The sequence below is a fragment of the Sinohyriopsis cumingii genome, chromosome 9 (genome assembly GCF_028554795.1).
Source record: "Sinohyriopsis cumingii isolate HCF-2022 chromosome 9, ASM2855479v2, whole genome shotgun sequence".
In the NCBI taxonomy this organism is placed as follows: Eukaryota; Metazoa; Mollusca; class Bivalvia; order Unionida; family Unionidae; genus Sinohyriopsis; species Sinohyriopsis cumingii.
The window spans coordinates 41,171,407-41,182,044 of NC_142969.1; the positions used below are offsets into that span (position 1 = coordinate 41,171,407).

General features: G+C 36.6%; 1 long non-coding RNA gene across 1 annotated transcript; it reads left to right on the forward strand.

Moving 5' to 3' along the window:
- Nucleotides 1–4,693: 4,693 nt before the first annotated feature.
- Nucleotides 4,694–9,245, forward strand: LOC149791615 (uncharacterized). Its single transcript, XR_016423193.1, has 3 exons — nt 4,694–4,996; nt 6,591–6,794; nt 7,429–9,245. It is a non-coding gene; the product is annotated as an uncharacterized LOC149791615 (long non-coding RNA).
- Nucleotides 9,246–10,638: the final 1,393 nt, after the last annotated feature.

A 10,638-nucleotide genomic window follows, 5' to 3' on the forward strand; every position in this document is an offset into this window, starting at 1 on the left:
ACGACTATTCAATAATGCTTTTCACGAAATTTGAAAAGTAAGAAACACGAGTAGGCGAGGTGCCTAACATCCACCAATATATACAAGCAGTCGAGCAGAGGATAAACGGGGATATACATACTGTAGAGACTGACGAATAACAAATAAATAACTCTCTGAAAAAAATAACATTTGAAAATCTCACCTAAAGCAGATAAGTGAAAATCTTAATAATGAAATCCAACACAATGGCCAAGATTTAAAAGATATTGAACGGTTTTACAACAAAAACTTACCGATATCAACAACAATATAGAGACAAACAATAATGCACCACAAGAGTTATAGAGACATTATAATTTACAAGAGATAAGAAAAAGGATGACATACAACCAAAATAATAAAATGTGCATGAAAGCATTATAAAAACTATAAAAAACACTTACGACTTATCTATTGTATACTGGAGCGTGAAGATGCAAACGATGCAAGATGTTGAATCTAAAGAGGCTGAACAATCTAAAACAGACACAGCAGAACATGTTGATCGGAAACTGGAAAAAGTAGCATGGGCAATATGAAGCAAACGATTTAATTTTATTCACTTAAAATTGAAATAAACATAATCATGAAGACGTTAACAACAGAAGAACAAATAAACGTTAACAAGAAATTTTGCATAGCGTATTAAAATGGACGAATTAAAAAGGAAATTAATATGAACAAAAAGGAGTCTGAGGAGAAAATTTACATATATCTTGATGGACATCGCTTATAACTTTTACATTGTGCCATGAACATTGAACTATGCCCGTTTGGATAGAAAGAAATTAAGCATGGGACTGAGAGAAGAAAAAAATAATTTCTTAAAGAGAGAGAAATCTCATAAACACAAAGAATGAACTGGCACTGGCTGTTGGAAATTAAGCCTGACACTACACCTCATGTTTTAAAAACAGAGTTATGCATGTAAGTAGAATTCATCATGTTATCCAGAATATGAGATAAAGAAAACGAATGCCTCGCAAAATATGTCAATGACAAAAATGATCCGGAGAAAATCAGCCGCATACATAAGTTTTGTCAATATGGATACTAAAAATTTAAGATTTATTTCTAGCACTTACATTGACTTTTATGTTGGAGTAGAGGTAAACAACCAAAGTACTGCTTGCATATTTTTGTTGTTGTTGTTGTTGTTGTAGGGTTTAACGCCACTTTTCAGCACAAGATAGGCTATACATGGCGGCCAGTATTAATGGTGGAGGAAGAACCCAGGAAATCCCCGGAAAGAACCACCGACCCTCGAGAAGCTACTGGCAGCATATTTTTGTAACATAATGTGTGTGTGTGTGTGTGTGTGTGAGAGAGAGAAACATAATGTGTGTGTGTGTGTGTGTGTGTGTGTGTGTGAGAGAGAGAGAGAGAGAGAGAGAGAGGTGGAATTTTAGCTTAGCTTTAACAATTTTTCAGTCATATCGCTACGATGTCTGCAGTGTGGCAGTTTATAGTGATGTCTAGCACTAGTGAATCATGCCGCATGTAGCATCATGTTCCACCCAGACACATTATCCTGACACCAGGCCGACCAGTCCCCACACTAACTCTTAATGCTGAACGCCTAGCTTGTCAGCTGCTAGTACCATTTTTATAAGTCCTTGGTATGACTCGGCCTGGGCTTGAACTAGCGACCTCCCGCATCCGAGACGGACGCTAAAACCACTTAGGTCACAGGAGCGGTCTTATAATTTAATTACAGATATACTAATTTCCACAGCGTAAAAGAAACATGACCATATAATCTGAAATAGTACAATATTTCAATTTAGTTACTGAATACCAACAAAAGAGTCTTTCTGTCAGGAAGTAGAATAAACACTGGCAACAGTATGAAATCTGTTTGAAGCGGCATGAAATTTATCGCTAGATAAATGACAAAAGAGCAGCAGGAATAAACACTACAGAGACCATTGATAACATTCTAATGTTTATAGGAATTATCATTTTCGACTCTGATCATTGTGTTAAAAAGTCTGACTCTGTAATAAACATTTTTATGTAATAAACATTTCTATATAATAAACATTTCTATGTAATAAACATTTCTATGTAATAAACATTTCTATATTCGTTCACATTCTTGAATGGGTCGTTTTATAAGTATGGTCGTTAATTTTAATTGAGGCTTTATAGAACCAAATTGTCTAATTTTTCTGCTGATGGTCGTTTTAAATCTGGCTTCATATTATTGGAAAACTCTTCTTGTAATCACACTAAACTTTGATCTTATTTTGCATTTACTTTAAATAAATCTTTAAATCGTTTCGTTATGAGTTAAGTTAACTTATGCCTTTTCGTATTTCGTTATTACTTATTATCTGGAACATGTTTCAAAAGGGTTTCGATTTTTGTTCCCACGTTCACTGGTATTGGCATGACAAATATGGTAACGTTCATTTGTATTTATTTTATTTAAAGAAACTGAACATATTCGTTTATTGCTATTTATTGATGGGGAAAAATAACTATTGCAACCACTAACATCGTTATCATTGATCTTTTGCGTAAACATGGACATAATATTCAAGCCTAGTTAGCGGAAATTAACTTTGGTGATTATTTTACTTCCACTCCAGTCCAAGGAACACTTCTTCATGTTGATTTTTATTTTCTCGATACTATGGAATTCAGTTCCTGGGACCATTGAAGTCATAATTGCAACGAATATTCGGTCTCATCCTCTAATCACAAGTAAGTGTAGAGACATTGCATCACCTAGCAGTATGCCATTCATATTAATATAGTCAATGCTGCCGAATGACAACATGCATATATCGGCGATTTATATATAAACTATAATCGGTGCCGCAGATTACGTTGACAGTGAAGATACATTTACAGGTATCGTACCAATGATAAAGATTGCTGTAAGCAGTGGACTTTGTACACCTGTATATTACGGACACATACATAACGCTGCCGAATTTAATACATTGTAGCTTTTGGGCATTTTCTATGATATGTAAAAATGTCAAAAATATGGGTTGTTTTCACAGACGTCACGATTGAGTACGCAAATATCCACAATGCAACGCGCGCGCACCTTGTGCCGCCATCTTGAGTCCCTAACAAACCTTTGTCAACATTGGTCATCATTTATATTCAAGTTAATCTGATTTAACTGTCGACAAGGACATTTATTTCATCGAAAGGATACATAGATTATACTTGAAATTAAGTGCCCTATAGCATGAAAATAAAAATAATGCTGGAAGTTCCCCTGCTTATACCGAAAGACAGAATAGTGAAGTTGAACCGTAATCGTGCATATTGCAATCAAATAGAAATGCAGTTATTTTTGTTACAAACAGACAATATTGACATTTTTAAAGTGTTTCGTATCATATCCCTAAGCTTGTCATCTTGAAAGAGTATTTCCGGACAATAATTTTAGGGATACAGTATCAGTTACGAATTAAAATTTCATAGCATGTGTTTTATGCCAGAACTTACATGTACAAATACTTTTCGCGTCAACAAGTGTTTGTGCCAAAGACAGTTGACAAACCAATTTAATTAGTATGGTCAGATATTGTATTTGTGGTGGAAACGATGGACGTAGGATGATACTGACTCAAAGCGATAACCATTCAAAGAAGTTTCAGTGTGTTCAAACGAAACACGTGCCTAACGGAACATGACTTTGTGTCGAATGTCAAAACGAAGTATTCCTGAAATGCTTTTAGAAATATGAAATTTTATATTAACAATTAGCTTTTTAACTTGAACGATAACCAAATGATTGATTTCAGCCCACGAAAATTGAAAATCATTACATGTTTTTACTTGTTTGTGTATGCATTTGTTTATTGATCGATCTAAGTTTGTTTATTAAAAAACAACAAAGATGGTTGAAATTTAAATGTTTTACTTGAAGAAAACAAGTAGAAAAGTCACGCATTCGGTCTCGTGCGGTTGACTGGAACAAGAGAATGTGATGTATTATTATATTCTTACGCACAAAATGAGATGTATCTTCGTAATTATGCGAGAAGAACAATGTTATTAGGTGCCCGTTTGCGGGGCTAGGGACTCAACATGGCGGATGTGGAAGTACACACGTTTTGTGATGTCACGTGTAAACAACGGATAGTATATCGCCTTCGTTCTGCTGGTATTATTCGCATGCGCTAGTCATTGTACACAGACCACGCGCACAGTTTGATCATTTGCTTAAATAAATCAGGTTTGGTGATTTTTCAGTGCATCAGTTTTAGTATTTTATCTACATTTTATTTTAGTACGATTACAAAGAGCACGATTGTTGAGCTGCACTAGCGAATGTAGATTTTAATACTAAAAAAATAATAATACACATTATATATTGCGCCAGAGAATGTATTTTTTGGTGTGTGAATAATACTTCGTCCTACTGCGATAGTGAATATTGAGTTTTGTAAAATGAGAACATCAAGTCTTACTGCGCCAGTTAATATGGATTTGATAAACTAACACCCTCGAGTCTTTTTAACGCTTATAAATATCGATTATTTTTATTTTAGTGTTGTTGTATCTACTTTACGAGTCGGCTGGTGTGTTGCGCTTGTGAGCTAGAGATTTTGGATATGTTATCACAGTGTGAATTTGTTTGAAAATTGTATACTACGTCCATAATGGCACATCCTTACTACTTACATATGGACTAGCGGTCCGTTTTCTGGTGTTTCACTTGCATAATAATGAATAATGTGAGTGTGTGATTTAGATCTTTAACGTAGCCTTAACATTTGTTCAGTCATATCGTTACAATGTCTGTAGTGTGGTTGTTTATAGTCAAGTTTAGCAATGGGGCGTCATGCCGTAGACATGTCACGTCGCCCCTCACGGACGGGAGACGGATTCAGAAAGGGTCCGTCTTGTCATCAGCTGGTGGTTCATTTTGAGGATATACTATCGTATTATATGGGAACTATCTTATTCTAAGGGTGCAGTTAATGAACAGAGGCGTCAAATGAAGGTAAAATTATTTAGTGACAGAAAAGATAAGCCAAGCAACTCAAGTGACTTATAGGAAATGTTTGTGAAAGTATAGCGTGACTAACATTATGAAATGCAATACACTATGATCTAAAGTGTTGTTAGCGTAAGATGAATCTGTTAGATGAACACAGATTTGTTCATAAAGCTTTTAACATAAGTTATGACTAACAGGAAGCAGCAAGTAATTACATATGCTTTTCTAACTGAAAGTACTTTTAAATACAGATGAACAGAGCTGAAGCATGCAAGTGCATGAGAATTCAGCGTGTCAGGCAACTGATTAGTCTCATCCCGCAGGCATTTATGTGTTCAAAGAACACTGATTAATTTGGCAATCAGATCGTGCGACTAATTAGTCCCTAACGACCTGAATGTAGGGCTGTCATGAGTGGGAATGAAACCAACACGCACTCATGATTAAAAAGTTGATATTCATTTGCGATTGAACGCAACAGGTGTCAACCCAAGCAGTATGTAACGTCCGCTACGATTGGTCGGCAGCGATTACGTCACATTAGGACACCTGGGTTTTTGACAGGTGGAAATGGATCCACATCTCAGTCAGTGTACGATGTCCGAGAGAGGCAAGGAAGGCAAGGAACTCGGCAAGCCAGCAATGGATAGCGTGTACTCCCAAAAACGCCAGCCCGTACTTATTTCAAATCGAGTTCAGTTATGTAAATGAACAATGATATACCAACAATGCATAAGATACCTGTGAAATTGTTCAAATTTACTGAGTCAGTCATTCTAGTTTGGAATTTAGTGTACAAAGTGTACATTTGATATACTAATTAAATACCAATCAGTAAAGTCGAAATGACTTAAAATAGTTTGTATCACGCATGAGTAGAAATAAGAGAACACAATTTTGATGGTGGTACCAAAACAGGTCAAATTCGGATTTAAAATAAAGATTTTATCAAAAATGGTTTTCAGCCAAATGAAAATCGTGTACATTAAGGCAATGGTAGCAATCTTTATATCCTTAGGTTTTATCAATGACTGATATTATGGTGCAGGCGTCTACCGGAAAATCGGATAGCTGCTCCGGTATAAGAGGGCTTCCACATCTTGTCTCTTCGGTGGCGCCCCCGGAATTACGTATCCCTTTTTAGGAGTTGACCTGGTGATACGCCGTCCCGTTTAACTCCTTTGGTGCCACATCTTTCTTCGGTACATCTAATATTGGTCTTCACCGGCTAGCAGACATGGTCCTGGTGGTGAGTCTTTCACTGGCTGTGCTCCATTTCTGCGGGCTGCCACGTGTAGACTGCTTCCTCCCGTCTCTCTGTGTCAGTTTCGGTGAATTCTATATCAGCAGCATTTGGTGATAGTTCGTTCTTGAGCAGAATTACAGTACTCTTCTGGTAGTTAATTAGTGCTATGGACACATTCTTTGTTCTGTGTTCCTACTTTTCGTTTTTCCTGCTTTTCCCGCCCAGTCACCGCTCTTGGTATGCCGGTCCTGCTTCTTGCCTGTCCACTGCCCGAATGAGTGGATGATACAACAAAAACATAACTCCATTGTCTCATATTCAGCCGCAATTGTGTTTTTGTATATTTTGCAGGTTTGGTTTGAAGCATTCAAAATTCGGAGAGGAACCGTGCCTCTCTGAGTCTCTACCAGAATATGGGCTAACATCAGACCTATTCGTTCAACAAAATGTGGCATGGCTTTAACAAAAGCAGTCTGAATATTAACCACAGGGTCAATAAACCTCCCAGTCTCTTGGGGAATGTCTGCATCTTGAGAAACTGCAATCCTACAGATGGTAGGTTTGGCTTCTTTTGTAAAATGATAGCATGGTATTTTATCTCCTCGAACAAGCAGACAACTCTCTCTTAACAATACATCACATCCTACACTGGATAAGAAATCCAAGTATCCCATCATTTTGTATATCAGCCACTAAGACATCATGCATAAAAATACGTTTTCCTAATTTAATTTTTACATTCATCTTTCCAAGGACCAGTTGCAGTCACTACACTGAAATTTACTTGTTCAATTTCCACAAAGCAAATTTGTTGAAATTTATCAACAATATCCTTTTTCAAAACTATTACATTAGCACCAGTATCCACTAACATGGTTACTGATACATCTTGAATTTGAGTTGCAAACAATCCCTCATCACCATATCTAGGCGATCTAATGGTAATAGCATTGGGCCTCAATTTTCCTGTTGAACATTGGCCCCTGTGTTCGACTGGTTCAAGTTTAACTGTGCGGACTCAGCTTAGCTTTTTCTGATTTATTGTAGCCTGTATTGAGCTATTAGGAATTGCCCTTCCATGCATTGTAACCTCTGTTATTCTTTCTTTGCGATTTATACCGATTTTGTCTGTCTCTATTGTTATTCTGATTGTTCTGCCAGCTCTGATGCTTTTCCTTAAATTTTTCAGGTTTACTTGCAGAGAAGCTGGTCTGGTTGGACTCAATAACACCTTTGAGCTCAGCAGTTATGGACTAAATCTCCTGGCTCAAATTATCTACAACGTTCTGCAGAGCTTTACCATTTTTCGCCTTACTTGAGGTTGACAAACCACTTTCAGGACCTATAAAATCAACAGAGTGGACACGCTGTGTTTTATGGCGGTCTGCTACCCGAAAAGCTTCCAGCTGTGTGTCTAAGATTTCTGCATCAGTGATATCCCTAGCACGTGATTCACGAACTCTCAGACGCAGGTCTGATTCAGGGAGTGCAGCTATAAAATGATCCCTTGCTAAAGTGGAAATTACTGCTGTAGGAGCTCCTGGATAAGCTTGACGAGTGAACTTTTTAATAGATTGTGCCAATTCCGATATGGATTCATCCTTTCGCTTTGTGCGAGTTTGTAGTTTGGCTTTAAAAATCTCAGCTCTGTTCATAGAACCATATCGCAAGTCAAGTAAATTACCAAGACTGCTGTAGTCTCACTTTTGAGCTTATATCAGTTCATTTAGTAAGGCAGGTGCACCCCCCAATGAGGCTGCTTGCCAAACACAATGACTTTAAGTTGTAATCCCAACCATTTAGCACTGATACAATCTCAAACTGAGATAAGTATTCATCTAAGTCTTCTGTTCCATCATACAACTGGGGTTTCATTTTGAAAGATCCATTACTTTCATGACTGTGTGATTGTACAGGGTGGGGTAGGGTTAGATCATGAACATTTGTTACACTACCTCTTGATACCAAACCACTCAGTACAGATTGATCGTGCTAACCCTGTACCTGATGCAGCAAAGAGTGCTGATTAAACTGATCTGAACTGCCCTGAGGCACATAGCCAATTGTTGAACCAGTAGTACCTCAAGGCTCACTCTTATGCCTAGAGATTATATATGATCTGAACTGCCTTGAGGCACATAGCCAATTGTTCAACTAATAGTACCTCAAGGCTCACTCTTATGCCTTTAGATTATATATGATTCTTCTGGAACCAAATCCTCTGTATTTCTATTTGAAGAAGAATCAGCTCTGATGCAACTGGAATGCATCTGCTGTTGTCTCAAATGAGTCACTAACTCAGAATGTAGTTTTGGTCACTTCCGCCTGTCTTGTCGCTTTTAAAACCCACGAATTTGCGACTTCAGATCCAAGATCTCCTTATCCATGCGAAGGAACGCCATTTCTGTAAACTGCACCCAACTTTTTCATAGGAATAAAAAATACACAATTTACAGCATGATATATACAAGTTCAATGTTTGTAAAATGTCCCAAAGTTATTATGAAATTAAGGAACTTCTTTTTATTGCTGTAGTAATGCAACTGTTAATCAGATTTGCTGAGAGTAGAGAAAATGCAAGCAAAGGGACGCCTTTTGCCTTTAAAAAATTTATAATAAAAAGCAAATCTGCTTTGTTAATAGAAATACGGAAATATTTCACTCGTGAAGTGGAAACATTTTGAACTCTCACGAGTGGGGTATACCATGTTTCCATTAACTCGTGAAGTGGAAACATTTTGAACTGTCACGAGTGGGGTATACCATGTTTCCATTAACTCGTGAAGTGGAAACAGTTTGAACTGTTACGAGTGGGGAATACCATGTTTCCATTAACTCGAAAAACATTTACTTATATGTACTTAAAAAACGAATAACAGAAGCTGATCGATATTTAATACGATCAGAGTTGTGCTTGTTAAAAAAGTTTTTATTTTTTATGAAATTTAAATTTGAATGAACACAAGTCGTTTGAAAGTAGCCAGTATTAATTTCTTAACTGAGATGCGTTATGTTTTGCAAAGGCAACATAATTAAAGATAATTGTATATGTCTACTACTTAAATGAAATATACACATACATACATACAATCATACATACATACACACACCCACACCCACACACACACACACACACACACATATATATATATATATATATATATATATATATATATATATATATATATATATATATATATATATATATATATATATATATATATATATATATATATATATATAAGTTGGTTCTTCATATTACATTCCTGAAGCCTCTAGGAAAGGATACAACATTCACATATCCCACCTTTTATTTTGTACCCTCGTCACGAATTTAAAAATAAAACGCAGCAATGATATAAAAATGCACAAACCTTTGTAATTTCATTCATCACTTTATAATTTTTAATCTGAATGTCGCCAGGGGTTCGTCGTTGTGTTCAGTGGTACAAACAAACGTGTGTGTATGTGTGTGTGTTGTGTGTGTGTGTAAACGTAGTTTTAACACAATGTTTAGTCATGTCGCTACGATGTATGCAGTGTGGAGGTTTATAGTGGTCTAGCACTGGAGCATCATGCTGCAGAAATGTAGAATCATGTCCCACCCATTCGCGTTATCCTTACACCAGGCTGACCAGTCCTAACACTAATCTCTTAATGCTGAGTACCTAGCGAGGGAGCTGTTAGTACAATTTTTTTATATAAGTCTTTGATATTGACTCGGCCGGGTTTCGAACCTGCGACCTCCCGCATCCGAGGCGGACGCTCTAACAACTTGGCCACGTGAGCGGTTCAAATGAGAGGGTAAGCGAATACAATAGAATAATGAATAATACTAACGTTGAACATATGGATATGAAAAAGAATGTCTCGAAGTCAGAAAATTATTGAGTAAACCCATGCAAGAATCAAGCATTGTAATCTGATAGTTACTGCAGAGAAAACATTTAATATTCCACGCTTGTCCTTACTGAAGCCTGAGAGTGTATGGCTTCCCTATGTAGGGACGATACTGTTGGGTGGCATACATTTTAAATCTTAAGATAAACAGTAAGCATAACATGTTTTGCTGTAATAAAAAGAGAATGCATGACTGAAACGTGATTTGAACTTTATGATATTTTATTCAGAATGTTCCAATTTTTTTATTTTGACGCCTATTTTAATGTTTCGAATTCAAACTTGTTTTAACCAGTCATTTCAGGGAACAGATAAACGTTCTCGTAAGTAAGGTAGCTTATTAATAGAGGTGTATTTTTATACAAAAAATTGTGAGAGTGACCTCGAAAAACAGCTACTAAAAGGAGGCGATTGCTTCATTGGATGACGTAAGAGGCAAGCATGACTGTTTTGATTTTAGGGATGATTCCCTTGGGTTCATTATAAATAACATTTATGT